Raw genomic sequence first — 14,587 nt, 5'->3', positions numbered from 1 at the left:
AACAAGTACATCTATCTCATTATGCAATTATCTTTATTAAATGGTAAAGTTGTAAATATACTGAAGGATTACCTTAAATTAAATTTATTTATGATTTATTATAGGTGCATCTATCTTCTTTATGTTATGTATATTTTTCTCAGTGAGAAAGAGGTGAGTAGAAACTTTAGATAATAAACAGCTTCCTACTTTGCCCCCTACTTCCAGAAATGCCTTTCTTTGTCTCTCAAAACCGAAATTTAAAAAGTTAGACTCTTCTTTGCGATTGTGTGGCGTCTATTGATTTTTCTTTATTTTGACTTTTAAGAAATCTAGACACTGATTTCACCTGTATTTATCGTACCTGTTGGATCTGAATTTCACATTATCTTTCTTTCTCACATACCTATTTATATGTTTAGACTTGTCAACTGCTAGTAGAACTTTTGGCATTTAAACTCTTTTCTTACTGTTTGTCTAATGAAAATTTGTCACATGAAAAATTAATTTTCTAGCTTTCTGAAGCTATGCCAGGCTATAATTCTCTTTATTTTTTCCCTTGTTTGGAAATGATTATTTTAATTAGTTTGCATAGTCCTTTAACATTGAAGGCTCCACATGCTCTCTCTAACCCATTGAGGTAAGAATAATAACTATGTGGTATGTGTTATATATGATAATACATATTTAAAACAAGAAAATTTAAGATATTAGGTAAAACATTAAACAAATAACTACAAGCCAATCCATTCTGAAGGCGATAACTACAGTAATGAGTTTAAAATTAAACTTATTTCCCAAATAGTAAAGGCAGGAAAGACAGTAACTTTACTCTCAAGTCTAAGAATTGAGTTCTAATGAAGTGGTGATAGGTCTTTTTAGTAAAAAAATAAACCTACATTCCAGTTTTGCTACTTAATAGTCCTGGAATTTTGCCACTACTTGGTTTCTTTGTGGTTTCACTTTCGATTCTAATAATTGGGAATAAGAATACTTCAAGATCAGCCATGGGCCATCAGATGTTTAAGTGAGGATGCTAGAGGCTACTTTCTTCACGCTGATGTCTGGGGTCGTCATAGCCTATGCAATGCTGAGCTAGCTACATTTCTCCACATCTTTATATTATTACCTACCAAAACATAGGTTACACAATGTTATTGTGAGGATTAAGTAAGATTTGTCATAGGCTCGCTGTATAATTTTTGTACTTACTGTTTTATTTAGAGGGTTCTTGAAAACTAAGAATGACAGAGTTGTTAAATCATAAGCACTGGGAAACCTAAGTATTATATACATAAGAATGTTGTTATAACTGCTCATAATCTTGGTCCTGGTCAGGAATCATTAGCCTTATTTGTATATTTTAATATAATGTAATATTGCTTCATATTAAATATGTTTGGAAATTATTTAGCCACTTGTTACTTTAGGTATTTAAGATTAGCCTAGCCCCCAAGCCTTAAAAAAGACTTTTGAAGGTGCCAACTTCCTTATTTTGGCCTGATTTATCAAAACTTATTATTAATTCATAAAATTTGGCATTAGACCATGAACTTCTTCAGAAATAATTATAAAACAAGAACATCCAGCTGCTTCAAAAACAAATTCAGCTTTCCTCTTGAAAAAGGAAGGCTTAACACAAAATGAAGTGTTCTTCCTTTAACTGTAGATTGGTTTAGATACATTATAAATTCTTTTGCAAAGTTAATCTGAACTGTACATAAAATATTCCTATAATAGGAATATGTTCCTTAAAATTGTTGGTCATCACCAAAAAAATTAAATAAATAAAAAGGAATCTGTACCAAAATAGATCTGTTTAGTACCGCATTATACAACTCAGATCGCAAAGCTATTATTATGGTCTCAAAGTCTGGGACTGGAAATGAAAGATGCTCTTCAGCTGCAAATATGTAGCAATTATCACAAAACGAACTTCATTCCACATTTTTTTTTGCTAATCACCATGGTAACCTGAATTCAATGAATTCTTTCTGGGAAATATTCCAGAGCCTATCAGACATTTTTAGCGTAGTTCAGAAGTTTAGAATATTTTTGCTTGCTTCATTGCTAATATTGTGGTTTTCAGCATTATAAATGAATATTCTATAATATCGAAGCAGTTTGAAAACTGCAACCAGGTAATGTACAATAATAAAGTTATCAGATTCATTCACAAACTCATATATACAAGTCATACATTTTATTCACATTTTTATGAATTGGCAGGCTTATAGGTTTTATTTTAATTCATTTATAACATCAAGAATTTCATTTACACACTTTCAAATTTAAATATTATGTATGTTCAGCATAATAATGAGTATAATCAATAAGTGATTTTGAATGAATTTTGAGGCAGTTCAATGGTAGAAACCTTGCCTGTCATGAAAAAGGCCCCAGGGACCTTCCCTCATACTAAAATTAAAAAAAAAATGAGTAAAACATATCCAATTTTTCAATTATATATTTATATGTTATGATAGATATCAAAAGACTGATGAGTTTGGACACAAATTAAATGTAATTGTCAATCTTATGCAGGTGGTTTGGAGATGAGCTCAAGAATCTATGAACATGTCGTCTACTGATTCACCAATGTTTAGTTTTGGACCCAAGGGACTGAGGTACATACTTTACATATGAAAGCAGACCTGACCTTCAGGTCTGACAGCACCCTTCACTCCCTGCTGGTATACACTGCCTGCAACCCTGAGCCTTCCAGCCCAGGACCTGGGTTGCTTTGTCCCCAGAGGCTCTTCCTCAAATAATCCAGACATTTTGCAACCTCCTGGCTCTTTCTCTCCATGCATGCTTACCCTTTCTCTCTTTTGTTCTCTTCCTCTTTCTTTTTCTCTTCTCTTTCCCCACCACTTCCTTTCTCTCACATGGTGACTTCCTTGGTCTCTGTCCTTGGGGCCAGTTAACTCATCCAAGAGCAGTTTCTCAGTAAACTTGAATTTAATACAATCTAATCTCGCTTGAGTTGTCTCATTTTACTGGTGGAGAAAAAAAAAAACTATCCATCAAGTCTCTTCATATGCTGTGCCAGGAGATGTTCCTGAACTCCAACAAGACCACCAGGGAACCTAATAGGACATCTGTTTGGGGAGTCATTATGGCCTTTAACATAAGCTGGCTGGTGCTGGGAGCCAAATAATAAACTTAACTTTTGCTTTTCTCCTAATTGGTGGTTGTTAGGATGGGAAGTGTCAGGGGCAGGCTTGGAACCTGGATGGAGAGATTTGTGTGGCCAACCTGGTGCTAAACGCAGGGCTCATTGGGGGTTGGCCTAGAAACTGGTGGTAGGTACCAGCCAGTGAGTTCAACCTCAGGGCAGGTTCTCTAAGATGAAGTCTGAACTCAAAAGATTTGGTCTCTCAATGACACCACCAGTCTCTCGCCATGTCGGGCAGGTCACTGGAAAAGGACTCACAACAAATATGTTGTTTTGTTATTTGGAAAACACTGACAAGAGCAGTAGAGTAAATTGACTGAGACTGAAGCCAGGTGTCCAGTTATTGGAGTATATTTTATTGGGTTATTCATATCCATATATCATGTCTTTGAGTTACTTTTAAAACCGCTTGTATATATATATCCATTGAAAGGCTTCCGTGTTTATAGTTGTGACTGGAATGGAACATGGAGAATAGAGAAGACGAAGGAAAGTAATTTGGGGGGGGGAGGGAGTACATGATATAAAAAAAGAAAATGTTTCTGAAATCTACCACTGTGGACAAGACAATATTCTAATACAAAGTAAAAGAGGTAGTTGACAAAATAGTTGTTTGGTTAGACATGAGTTAACATGAGACACCATTAAATCACTTCTGCATATTAGTTTTGATTTTTCTCATTATTGTGTATCACTTGTGTGCAAGAAAGGGGGGGGGGGTAGAGTCGCTTATTAAACTCTGCTGCATCCTTACTGATTGTTATCCAAATTCACAGTTTCCTAACTACTTGCCTATCATCTGTCTGTCTAAAGTCAATTCACATTTCTCCTCCCTGAGTGTTAAGAGTGTTGATTGACTTTCTGGAAGTAGGTTATACCAACATATGAGTCATGGAATTAGAAGTTTTGGGCACTCAAGTCCCCAGACCACTGGAACTGTGCAGATGCTGTGAGCCAAAGTCAGCTATTGAAGCCAGTAATGAATTTTAGAAGCAGAGATATACAGAGACACTTAACATTTGTCCCCTTGTGAACATCTGTTACTGATAGAAAACTAATATCTCAATATTTGTTGGGAAGAGCATTCGTGTTAGAGAAAATAACTAGAAGGTCTAGGGTATAAAAAACCCCCTCATTTCAGAAATTTCAAGGTAGTCTACAGAATTGAAATGTACTTGATTTGCAGTTGGAGAACTGACTATGTACATGTTGTAGTCTATAGAAATGCTTTAAATTTGACTTTAAACTTGATAAGATCTTCATAAAAGATTTACCGACATTGTTTCACTTGGAGCCTGCTGAGTAGAAAATATTTTGAGGGGAGCACGGGGACTCTGTGATGGACTCTCTCCTGCCAATGCTGTTATAACAAAGGCTTACTTCCTGACTCTCTGTTTTTCTCTGGTGAGTTTATACTCTCCTATTAGCTCTTGGACTCCATACAATAATTACTGATCATAACCAATCTTTCTTAAGCAACTTTGACAATGAAATAAAAATACAGGTACAATGAAACTATTTTCTATGACTTTAAATAGAATACGTCACACATAAAATTCAATTTGCAGAATTAATTAACTGATAATGTCAAATAGAAGTACCATGGATAACCAGGTCTTTAAGTATTAGATCAGATCACTTGTACATGGGGAATGAATATATGTTAATACACACGGATTACTACTGTGCTTTTGAATTTGGGTTATAGTTAAATGTGATTTTTATACCAGGAATATTATTTTATAGGTTAATATTAGTACTACTAGCTGAACATATTTGGATTTTATTGAATTGACTTCTTTTTATTCCATGAGAAACTAAATTTATATATATATGTATATATATATGTGTGTGTGTGTGTGTGTGTGTGTGTGTATAAACAATTATTAACTTCTGATTTAAAAAACATATCAGAATAGTATTCTCATAAATTAAATTTTGTGTAGAGTAGAATTTTCTTAAAAAGTGATCAATATATATTTAAAAAATCAGCAAGTTAAAAAAATGAGGAAGAAATATAAATTTTCTTTGGATAAAAATTTCTTGTTTTATTGGATGACACATGCACTGCATTACTTGTTAAATTTTCTCCCAGCTCTGCAGGTCATTTATACACACAGTTTTCTTATTATTAAGGAGCATTATTAATAACGGCATATGTAAAATATCTTTTCTCCCCTGGCTGGCATTTGCTTTATGCCACTTACCTTTGCTGATTTTAAGAAATTTCAGTACACAATTCAGTCTAGTCACAAAACTGCAAAGGTTAGAAGAAATTCAAAAGGTGTTTAATGGATGAAACTCTTAAATAAAGTAGGGCAGGTAATCAGAAAAAGCTTGTACTGTGAAAGTTTGCATGAAGCTTGATGCCCTATCTCCACAAGCGTTTTTAAAGTGTATGTGTGTTCATCATTATATCTCAAGCACACATTTTAGGAGAGAGAAAGGAAGATTCTATGTGACAGAGGACATAACTGTCAAAAAGGTGTGTTTCCATTGCAATTATACTTGTTTTCTATATTAATGAGAAAGTGGAAAATGATTAAAGAAAATAATTGTGTAGGAGCCAAATTCTTTTGGATATTTAAACAAGTTATTTAAGCAAGGCTAGCCTAGGTCTAGTCCTGAAAGCTTCTAGCCTCCATACAAGCTAATCTAGTCCTAGGGTGTTTTCATTCTCTGAGACTTAATACTAATTGCTCGTCCTTTCCTAGTTCTTTCTGATTTCTGGTTCTATTCAGCTGTTTGGCTCAAACTCTTCTCTAAGCCAACTGATTTAGTCTCACTTCTTTCTTGGTCTCTGATTGAACTGCTTTGCTTAGTCTCTGTTCTGACAATCTGCTCTAATCTTCTGGCTACTTTTTATTCTCTGGCTCATTTTATCTTCACCTCTGTCTATTTTGTTCTCTCTCTGCAATCTCTTTCTATTACTATCTTAGTAAAATACCTCCTCCTCTTTCTTCACTCTCTCTTAAGTAGCCCCTCTTTTCTCTCTTCTCTCCTGACAGTTGGGCATATCTTGTTCTGGCAAATCTTTCTATAATTTATCACCTTGCTACTCAATTAGACATCATTTTGAAGCATGAGTGCTTCGTTCTACAAACTAGCTTTATTGTCATTTTTTGGATTAAAGTTGTGTGCTTAGGGTATAACTGTCCTTATTCTGCAACAGACAGTGAGAAATCATAGAAGTTTTACTTCTATGCATCTAATTATTAAAACTTGTGCTATTTGAAACACTGGGAAATATAACACCTACCTTCTCAATTTCCCCAGATAATGATGTTTGGAGTAAAGATCGAAACAAAGATAAAGTATCAAACAGTGATTTTTAATCAAAGTGTAAGAAAATTATGGAATGTAATTACAATATACAGCAACTGTTTAAGTAGAGGGTGTTATTAAACTGTTGCTCTAAAAAAAGAGGTGAGGGCATTTTCATATTATTTATTTTAAATTAATTTTTCTATTTAATACACAGGGTGTTAGGTAACATTATGACTTTTTAAAGCTATTGTGTTTTAGAAGCTTCCTCATCCTCTCATCTTCCCAACCCATTGGTCTCCAAGAATATTTAAGAGAGATTTCAGTCACTTAGCTTCATCACATGGTGATACACTGTGGTGGTGAGGCATGTTGGTGTCCAGGAATCACAAACCACATAAACACTGATCTCAGGCAGACAAGGGTAGTTTATTACTTCAGGACTGATTGATCAAGGTCATGGGCCAGATCTGAGAACTGAATCTTGACCCCATGCTAAGATCCTACGTGACTTTTTAAGCCTGAGATCTACAAACATCTATGCCAAGTTATTCCACCAATCTGGATTTGGGGATAGGAGGACTTCCTTGGGACCGTGTCTTTGTTCTACACTTACCCTACTCCCATTAGTTGGAGATTCGAATGTGGTAAGGGACTTGCCTTGTCTAATATTCATGTCATAAGATGGGATGGGACTTGTTTTGTCTAACATTCATGCCTTATCTTGACAACTAGGTTGTAGGTTACCCAGGTATATTTCTCTTTCTGCCAAGTTCCTAGGGAGGTCTTGGGAACTTTATCCCACCACTACTCAAAGTGGAAGTCTTATTCTAAATAGTTTCTTTTTTGTTATTATTATTAACTTGAGTATTTCTTATATACATTTCAAGTGTTATTCCCTTTCCCGGTTTCCGGGCAAACATTCCCCTCCCCCCTCCCCTTCCTTATGGGTGTTCTCCTCCCAACCCTCCCCACATTGCCGCCCTCCCCCCATAGTCTAGTTCACTGGGGGTTCAGTCTTAGCAGGACCCAGGGCTTCCCCTTCCACTGGTGCTCTTACTAGGATATTCATTGCTACCTATGGGGTCAGAGTCCAGGGTCAGTCCATGTATACTCTTTAGGTAGTGGCTTAGTCCCTGGAAGCTCTGGTTGCTTGACATTGTTGTACTTTTGGGGTCTCGAGCCATTTCAAGCTCTTCCAGTTCTTTCTCTGATTCCTTCAACGGGGGACCTATTCTCAGTTCAGTGGTTTGCTGCTGGCATTCGCCTCTATATTTGCTGTATTCTGGCTGTGTCTCTCAGGAGCAATCTAGATCCGGCTCCTGTCGGTCTGCACTTCTTTGCTTCATCCATCTTGTCTAATTGGGTGGCTGTATATGTATGGGCCACATGTGGGGCAGGCTCTGAATGGGTGTTCCTTCAGTCTCTGTTTTAATCTTTGCCTCTCCCTTCCCTGCCAAGGGTATTCTTTTTCCTCATTTAAAGAAGGAGTGAAGCATTCACATTTTGATCATCCGTCTTGAGTTTCGTTTGTTCTAGGGATCTAGGGTAATTCAAGCATTTGGGCTAATAGCCACTTATCAATGAGTGCATACCATGTATGTCTTTCTGTGATTGGGTTAGCTCACTCAGGATGATATTTTCCAGTTCCAACCATTTGCCTACGAATTTCATAAACTCGTTGTTTTTGATAGCTGAGTAATATTCCATTGTGTAGATGTACCACATTTTCTGTATCCATTCCTCTGTTGAAGGGCATCTGGGTTCTTTCCATTTTCTGGCTATTATAAATAAGGCTGCGATGAACATAGTGGAGCACGTGTCTCTTTTATATGTTGAGGCATCTTTTGGGTATATGCCCAAGAGAGGTATAGCTGGATCCTCAGGCAGTTCAATGTCCAATTTTCTGAGGAACCTCCAGACTGATTTCCAGAATGGTTTTACCAGTCTGCAATCTCACCAACAATGGAGGAGTGTTCCTCTTTCTCCACATCCTCGCCAGCATCTGCTGTCACCTGAGTTTTTGATCTTAGCCATTCTCACTGGTGTGAGGTGAAATCTCAGGGTTGTTTTGATTTGCATTTCCCTTATGACTAAAGATGTTGAACATTTCTTTAGGTGTTTCTCAGCCATTTGGCATTCCTCAGCTGTGAATTCTTTGTTTAGCTCTGAACCCCATTTTTTAATAGGGTTATTTGTTTCCCTGCAGTCTAACTTCTTGAGTTCTTTGTATATTTTGGATAAAGACCTCTATCTGTTGTAGGATTGGTAAAGATCTTTTCCCAATCTCTTGGTTGCCGTTTTGTCCTAACCACAGTGTCCTTTGCCTTACAGAGGCTTTGCAGTTTTATGAGATCCCATTTGTCGATTCTTGATCTTAGAGCATAAGCCATTGGTGTTTTATTCAGGAAATTTTTTCCAGTGCCCGTGTGTTCCAGATGCTTCCCTAGTTTTTCTTCTACTAGTTTGAGTGTGTCTGGTTTGATGTGGAGGTCCTTGATCCACTTGGACTTAAGCTTTGTACAGGGTGATAAGCATGGATCGATCTGCATTCTTCTACATGTTGCCCTCCAGTTGAACCAGCACCATTTGCTGAAAATGCTATCTTTTTTCCATTGGATGGTTTTGGCTCCTTTGTCAAAAATCAAGTGACCATAGGTGTGTGGGTTCATTTCTGGGTCTTCAATTCTATTCCATTGGTCTATCTGTCTGTCTCTGTACCAATACCATGCAGTTTTTATCACTATTGCTCTGTAATACTGCTTGAGTTCAGGGATAGTGATTCCCCCTGAAGTCCTTTTATTGTTGAGGATAGCTTTAGCTATCCTGGGTTTTTTGTTATTCCAGATGAATTTGCAAATTGTTCTGCCTAACTCTTTGAAGAATTGAATTGGTAATTTGATGGGGATTGCATTGAATCTGTAGATTGCTTTTGGTAAAATGGCCATTTTTACTATATTAATCCTGCCAATCCATGAGCATGGGAGATCTTTCCATCTTCTGAGGTCTTCTTCAATTTCTTTCCTCAGTGTCTTGAAGTTCTTATTGTACAGATCTTTTACTTGCTTGGTTAAAGTCACACCGAGGTACTTTATATTATTTGGGTCTATTATGAAGGGTGTCGTTTCCCTAATTTCTTTCTCGGCTTGTTTCTCTTTTGTATAGAGGAAGGCAACTGATTTATTTGAGTTAATTTTATACCCAGCCACTTTGCTGAAGTTGTTTATCAGCTTTAGTAGTTCTCTGGTGGAACTTTTGGGATCACTTAAATATACTATCATGTTATCTGCAAATAGTGATATTTTGACCTCTTCTTTTCCGATCTGTATCCCCTTGACCTACTTTTGTTGTCTGATTGCTCTGGCTAGAACTTCAAGAACTATATTGAATAAGTAGGGAGAGAGTGGGCAGCCTTGTCTAGTCCCCGATTTTAGTGGGATTGCTTCAAGTTTCTCTCCATTTAGTTTAATATTAGCAACTGGTTTGCTGTATATGGCTTTTACTATGTTTAGGTATGGGTCTTGAATTCCTATTCTTTCCAGGTCTTTTATCATGAAGGGGTGTTGAATTTTGTCAAATGCTTTCTCAGCATCTAATGAAATGATCATGTGGTTCTGTTCTTTCAGTTTGTTTATATGATGGATCACGTTGATGGTTTTCCGTATATTAAACCATCCCTGAATGCCTGGGATGAAGCCTACTTGATCATGATGGATGATTGTTTTGATGTGCTCTTGAATTCGGTTTGCCAGAATTTTATTGAGTATTTTTGCGTCGATATTCATAAGGGAAATTGGTCTGAAGTTCTCTTTCTTTGTTGTGTCTTTGTGTGGTTTAGGTATAAGAGTAATTGTGGCTTCGTAGAAGGAATTCGGTAGGGCTCCATCTGTTTCAATTTTGTGGAATAGTTTGGATAATATTGGTATGAGGTCTTCTATGAAGGTTTGATAGAATTCTGCACTAAACCCGTCTGGACCTGGGCTCTTTTTGGTTGGGAGACCTTTAATGACTGCTTCTATCTCCTTAGGAGTTATGGGATTGTTTAACTGGTTTATCTGTTCCTGATTTAACTTCGATACCTGGTATCTGTCTAGGAAATTGTCCATTTCCTGAAGATTTTCAAGTTTTGTTGAATATAGGTTTTTATAGTAAGATCTGATGATTTTTTGAATTTCCTCTGAATCTGTAGTTATGTCTCCCTTTTCATTTCTGATTTTGTTAATTTGGACGAACTCTCTGTGTCCTCTCGTTAGTCTGGCTAAGGGTTTAATCTTGTTGATTTTCTCAAAGAACCAACTTTTGGTTCTGTTGATTCTTTCTATGGTCCTTTTTGTTTCTACTTGGTTGATTTCAGCTCTGAGTTTGATTATTTCCTGCCTTCTACTCCTCCTGGGTGTATTTGCTTCTTTTTGTTCTAGAGCTTTTAGGTGTGCTGTCAAGCTGCTGACATATGCTCTTTCCTGTTTCTTTCTGCAGGCACTCAGCGCTATGAGATTTCCTCTTAGCACAGCTTTCATTGTGTCCCATAAGTCTGGGTATGTTGTACCTTCATTTTCATTAAATTCTAAAAAGTTTTTAATTTCTTTCTTTATTTCTTCCTTGACCAGGTTATCATTGAGTAGAGCATTGTTCAATTTCCATGTATATGTGGGCATTCTTCCCTTAGTGTTATTGAAGACCAGTTTTAGGCCTTGGTGGTCCGATAGCACGCATGGGATTATTTCTATCTTTCTGTCCCTGTTGAGGCCCGTTTTTTGACCAATTATATGGTCAATTTTGGAGAAAGTACCATGAGGAGCTGAGGAGACGGTATATCCTTTTGCTTTAGGATAGAATGTTCTATAAATATCCGTTAAGTCCATTTGGCTCATGACTTCTCTTAGTCTGTCGACATCACTGTTTAATTTCTGTTTCCATGATCTGTCCATTGATGAGAGTGGGGTGTTGAAATCTCCCACTATTATTGTGTGAGGTGCAATGTGTGTTTTGAGCTTTAGTAAGGTTTCTTTTACGTATGTAGGTGCCCTTGTATTTGGGGCATAGATATTTAGGATTGAGAGTTCATATTGGTGGATTTTTCCTTTGATGAATATGAAGTGTCCTTCCTTATCTTTTTTGATGACTTTTAGTTGGAAATTGATTTTATTTGATATTAGAATGGCTACTCCAGCTTGCTGCTTCTGACCATTTGCTTGGAAAGTTGTTTTCCAGCCTTTCATTCTGAGGTAGTGTCTGTCTTTGTCTCTGAGGTGTGTTTCCTGTAGGCAGCAGAATGCAGGGTCCTCATTGCTTATCCAGTTTGTTAATCTATGTCTTTTTATTGGGGAGTTGAGGCCATTGATATTGACAGATATTAAGGAATAGTGATTATTGCTTCCCATTATATTCATATTTGGATGTGAGGTTATGTTTGTGTGCTTTCATTCTCTTTGTTTTGTTGCCAAGACGATTAGTTTCTTGCTTCTTCTAGGGTATAGCTTGCCTCCTTATGTTGGGCTTTACCATTTATTATCCTTTGTAGTGCTGGATTTGTAGAAAGATATTGTGTAAATTTGGTTTTGTCATGGAATATCTTGGTTTCTCCATCAATCTTAATTGAGAGTTTTGCTGGATACAGTAACCTGGGCTGGCATTTGTGTTCTCTTAGGGTCTGTATGACATCAGTCCAGGATCTTCTGGCCTTCATAGTTTCTGGCGAGAAGTCTGGTGTGATTCTGATAGGTCTGCCTTTATATGTTACTTGACCTTTTTCCCTTACTGCTTTTAATATTCTTTCTTTATTTTGTGCGTTTGGTGTTTTGACAATTATGTGATGGGAGGTGTTTCTTTTCTGGTCCAATCTATTTGGAGTTCTGTAGGCTTCTTGTATGTCTATGGGTATCTCTTTTTTTAGGTTAGGGAAGTTTTCTTCTATGATTTTGTTGAAGATATTTACTGGTCCTTTGAGCTGGGAGTCTTCACTCTCTTCTATACCTATTATCCTTAGGTTTGATCTTCTCATTGAGTCCTGGATTTCCTGTATGTTTTGGACCAGTAGCTTTTTCCACTTTACATTATCTTTGACAGTTGATTCAATGATTTCTATGGAATCTTCTATTCCTGAGATTCTCTCTTCCATCTCTTGTATTCTATTGGTGAAGCTTGTATCTACAGCTCCTTATCTCTTCTTTTGGTTTTCTATATCCAGGGTTGTTTCCATGTGTTCTTTCTTGATTGCTTCTATTTCCATTTTTAATTCCTTCAACTGTTTGATTGTGTTTTCCTGGAATTCTTTCAGGGATTTTTGCGATTCTTTCAGGGATTTTTGCGATTCCTCTCTGTAGGCTTCTACTTGTTTATTAATGTTTTCCTGTGTTTCCCTAAGGGAGTTCTTCACGTCTTTCTTGAAGTCCTCCAGCATCATGATCAAATATGATTTTGAAACTAGATCTTGCTTTTCTGGTGTGTTTGCATATTCCATGTTTGTATTCGTGGGAGAATTGTGCTCCGATGAGGCCACGTAGTCTTGGTTTCTGTTGCTTGTGTTCCTGCGCTTGCCTCTCGCCATCAGATTATCTCTAGTGTTACTTTGTTCTGCTATTTCTGACAGTGGCTAGACTGTCCTATAAGCCTGTGTGTCAGGAGTGCTGTAGACCTGTTTTCCTCTCTTTCAGTCAGTTATGGGGACAGAGTGTTCTACTTTCGGGCGTGTAGTTTTTCCTCTTTACAGGTCTTCAGCTGTTCCTGTGGGCCTGTGTCTTGAGTTCACCAGGCAGCTTTCTTGCAGCAGAAAATTTGGTCTTACCTGTGGTCCCGAGGCTCAAGTTCGCTCGTGGCGTGCTGCCCACGGGCTCTCTGCAGCGGTAGCAACCAGGAAGTCTTGTGCCGCCCCTTCCGGGAGCTTCAGTGCACCAGGGTTCCAGATGGTCTTTGGCTTTTTCCTCTGGCATCCGAGATGTGTGTGCAGAGAGCAGTCTCTTCTGGTTTCCCAGGCTTGTCTGCCTCTCTGAAGGTTTAGCTCTCCCTCCCACTGGATTTGGGTGCAGAGAACTGTTTATCCGGTCTGTTTCCTTCAGGTTCCGGTGTCTCAGGCAGGGGTCCTGCCGCTCCTGGGCCCTAAATAGTTTCTTATAGTGGTACCGGAGTCTCTCTTATGTTGGGAGTCCATCCCAGGGACCAGCTTATAAAAACAAATAACATAAAAGCGTATACACAGGTGCAGGAAGAACTGCTAGGTAGTTGTTTCAGGTCCAATATTACTGTAAATAACAGTACAAAGCAATCCTACTGACTTCTATCATGATTGGTTTCCAAGGGCACAGAACATAAAAAAATATGTAATCAAATTGTGCATGAGAAATTTTCCTAGTCACAGCAGAAACATATAAGGAAGTTTCCTTACAATGGTAGTCTTGCCAGGTAACAGTTACCTAGGCTTTAATATTTTACTTTGGTCTTAACATGGCAGGCAGAACAATACCTATCTTTCAACGATTCAACAACTATGCTCTGACCCCTCAAAGTCTATTCAGTAGTCATGAGTTAATCCATCAATGAAGTTAGAGCCTTCACGATGGACTCAAACACCTCTGAACACTACAGTATTGAGAAGCAATCCTTCAATCCTTAAAGTACTTGACATTTTTAAATCATGATAGGTGCTTATAGATATTTCCGGTCTTATTGAATTTATAAATTAGAGAAAGGAGGAATGAGATGTCAAAAATAAAAAGATTATCTCATTTTTTTACATTCAGTATTATGTTGTTGAACCTTCAAGAACTCATTTATCCTGTAGGATAATGGTAGATCTTATTTTGAAAGATTTATGTAAATAAATGCTAACATATGCCAAATGTAAACATGTAAATCAAGCATTGTAGAACACTACCAAAGAAAGTTTTTAAAAAATATATACACACATTATAAATGGATTATTTTCTAGCGAACTGAAGAGTGACTGAACTGCACATATGATTGGAAAATTCTAATATATGGGAAATGAAAATTAAAAAAAGTAGGGTAATTCCCTATAATGATGGGTCAACAATAATCTTTTATGATTTTTAAAAAGTTAAATATTCTTTATTATGTTTAATTTTGGCATTTTCCATACAGAAAATATTTAAGTATTTTTCATAGTACTAAATGATTTAAAATTAACAATGAAAATTGTATTCTATTGTA

The sequence above is a fragment of the Rattus norvegicus genome, chromosome 1, assembly GCF_036323735.1.
Source record: "Rattus norvegicus strain BN/NHsdMcwi chromosome 1, GRCr8, whole genome shotgun sequence".
Taxonomy (NCBI): domain Eukaryota; kingdom Metazoa; phylum Chordata; class Mammalia; order Rodentia; family Muridae; genus Rattus; species Rattus norvegicus.
This window is presented reverse-complemented; position numbering follows the sequence as displayed.